The following is a 3,421-nucleotide window of genomic DNA, read 5'->3' as shown; positions in this document are numbered from 1 at the left end:
GAAATTGCTGTCTACAGGTGGATGATTCAAGAAGGCAAAGATGAGCTGTAAGTTCTTTAAATCACCTCTTATCACTCACTAAATAATTGCATCCCAACTCTTATACTACTGAACATAAAAATATTTCAGGGAAAATATTTTTGTGTGTAAAGAACAAAAGTTCCTCCAAAAAGTGATTCGAACACTCAAGCCTGGGAAAAAATTGTCATATTCAGTTATAGATATATGGTCAATTTTGATGAACGACAGGGAGAACTATAAGTCCCCAGATTCCCCAATGCGCCTCTATTTCGACATTGCTTTTTCGGTAAATTCTTTCTTTATTGTAACTATTAAATATGTAATTTAGTAAAACAAAATTCATATTTATAATGTACTAATTTCTTGACCTCATATTTTTCAGCTAGGACCATTGGATGAGAAGAATAGTGAAGAGGCTCAATATCAGATGTTTAAAAGTGAAATGGAGCACTTCATTAATAGATATTTAAATATCAGATTTGAAGGAAGTGATTTGGTAAAATGTTTATTTGCCTACTAAACTATAAAAAAATTGTTTAGTTAAATAATAGATGAGTATATGATTATGATTATTTATGCATGATATTTCCAAAACTTCATGACTTGCAGCTGTTCTTCCCAGTCTATGCAAATAGACATTTTTACTTGGTCTGCTTCAACTTAAAGAAGCAAGCATTCGAAGTTATAGACAACATCCGCCAGGGGAAAAATGCAGGAAAATATTATGGGCCAAGAATTAGACTTTTGGTACGTTTTTTGTTTTTGCAACCACATAGCTAATAATCATCACTATAATTGCATTATACATTTTGTTTTTGATCATGTTCGAACTGCTCAGTGTACCCTATATATCAACTATGCTTTTGACTGATAGATGATTGAGTAGAAAACAGAAGCAAAATCGGCTGTTTTAGTTTAAAGTATAGGATGTATAATTTAAATCACCACATAATCATCACATATGTGGTGATTATGTGGTGGTTAAAAGTATAACACATGTCCTTACAGTAATCAACAAAATTTACAAGCTGCAGAAATTCCCAGATTTGATTTGAAAATTTGGCAAAACTGCTTGTCATTAAAACAGACGATCCTCTTCCCATTTGGTTGTTGAACGTTAATGACTTCACCACATATCAATATTCGTATTTGAGATAAATTTATTAGATGACCACTTTTCCTTGTTAGTGTTAGACTTTTGGAACGTTTTTTGTTTTTGCAAACACATAGCTAATAATCATCACTATAATTGCATTATACATTTTAATGACAGTAAATATTTATATATTGCAGCGTCGACACTTTGAGAAATACTTGTTGGAGAACAACTTAAGTTTGTTGGCTAATTTGGTGAAAAATTTAAAACCATCTTACTTGGTAATGCCTTGGCAAACAATTCAAAATGACACGGATTGTGGATTGTTTTTGATGAGGCACATGGAGACCTACATGGGGGATGCGAAGACCTGGACAAGTGATTTGAAACCCGAAAATGTGAGTAAACTTTAATATGTACTTTCGCATAATCATGCTATATACTGTCATCTCTCTAATTCAATTTGAATATGCCTTTTTTGATTACAGTATGGACAAACAACACAGTTGGATAAGATTCGTGCAAAGTATTGTCATGCTATTTTGGCTTCTCCGTTGAATGAGATAAGACAAAAAAATCCTCGATGAAGCAAAACTTTTATACAACAAGATGGCATCTGAGAGAGTCATGAGTATAGTGATTGAAGCAAGTAAACGCAAGGGTGCACGTGTCCATGGGAAAAAGATGATCAAAGGAAGGGTTTTATTCGATGAAGACTGAAAAAATTATGTAGGCAATAGAATCAAGAATATAACAGGAGTTTTTTGGCAAATGCCGAAACAGTTATGCGCTTTAGTTCTTATTCTTTTTTCAAATGTATGTAAAAGAAACGCGGTATTGGCTTGGATCATATCTAAAGCAGCTGAAAACTGTTACTCCTTATTAACTAATCCAATGATACATTGCCTCGGAATTTTTATAACTTAGATATCTCATCTATTTTCCAATCATCAGTGGGAAGACAATTTTATTTGGAATTTGATAGTGTACCAGGTTAATCAAAAAAATATTAAATTAAAATAAGTGGGTTTCGGCACCAAATAACCAAATTTGGGGTAGTAATGCCCCGAATATCAAAACACTCCATAATTGGCCCTCACTGACATTTAGAGACGCACATGGTGTAGCGTTTTGATTTTTTTAACCAAAACACTACATTGTGTAGCGTCTTGATTTTTTATATTTTATTTTTAAGTGAACACGTTACTTTCACTACCGTTTAATTTACAGTGCGAATTTAATATACAGTACGAATTAATCATTCTGCAACCCAAACCTAAACCCTAAATGTTAACGGTTGTAAATTAATTTATTCCGCCGGCGTCTCTGCTTCAGGGCCTTCGGCCCTTCAGCCTCGCATAATTATGGTTTAGGCTCGAGGGAGTAGGGCCTACCGGCCCTACACCCTCAATCCTAAACCCTAACCGTCGGCCAATTTAATTTACAGTGCGAATTAATCATTCTACAACCCAAACCTAAACCCAAAATGTTAACGGTTGTAAATTAATTTATTCCGCCGGCGTCTCGGCTTCAGGGCCTTCGGCCCTTCAGCCTCGCATAATTAGGGTTTAGGCTCGAGGGTAGGGGTGTACACGGTTCGGGTTGGGCGGGTTAATCATTCTGCAACCCAAACCTAAACGTTAACGGTTGTAAATCTAATATTTACAATAATTTATATATTTATTTATTTTTATATTTAAATTCGATTTTACACGGAACACGACACGATAACGACACGAAAACAGTGGTACACGACACGAAAATACACGAACGCTAAACGGGTCGGTTTTGTGTTTGACCTTTGAGTACACGACACGAAAGTACACGATCTGCACGAATTGCCAGGTCTACCAAATATGAACCCTAAAATAATAACTGACTGTTAATTAAGTTCAAAAGGATGAAAAGAAAAATATAATTACCTGTTAGGGAATATAAAAATCACCACTAGAGCATAAATAAAATCACCACTAGGGAGTGTCAAATTTTATTTTTTACTTTATAAGTAAGAGTGGGTCACTTATTTGGAAGCAAAATCACCACACATAGAAGCAAAATCACCACTACAGCATAAATAAAATTCCCTGAATCATAAAATGTGAAATTTTATTTTTTACTTTATAAGTAAGAGTGGGTCACCTATTTGGAAGCAAAATCACCACATATAGAAGCAAAATCACCAGATACATATGAATTAAAGATTCTAACTAAACATCCCAGTACATTGAAAAAAGCAGAGGTAAAACATTATATAATTGACTAGTACTAGTATATACATCTTCAGAGCCCAAAAACACTTTAACA

General features: G+C 34.1%; 1 long non-coding RNA gene across 1 annotated transcript; it reads left to right on the top strand.

The window, feature by feature from the left end:
• Window positions 1-628: 628 nt before the first annotated feature.
• LOC135151187 (uncharacterized) lies at window positions 629-1,809 on the top strand. Its single transcript, XR_010289760.1, has 3 exons — window positions 629-768; window positions 1,315-1,515; window positions 1,606-1,809. It is a non-coding gene; the product is annotated as an uncharacterized LOC135151187 (long non-coding RNA).
• Window positions 1,810-3,421: the final 1,612 nt, after the last annotated feature.

The sequence above is a fragment of the Daucus carota genome, chromosome 1 (genome assembly GCF_001625215.2).
Source record: "Daucus carota subsp. sativus chromosome 1, DH1 v3.0, whole genome shotgun sequence".
Taxonomy (NCBI): Eukaryota; Viridiplantae; Streptophyta; class Magnoliopsida; order Apiales; family Apiaceae; genus Daucus; species Daucus carota.
Note: the sequence above shows the minus strand (reverse complement) of the source record. Positions and strands in the feature narration are given on the sequence as shown.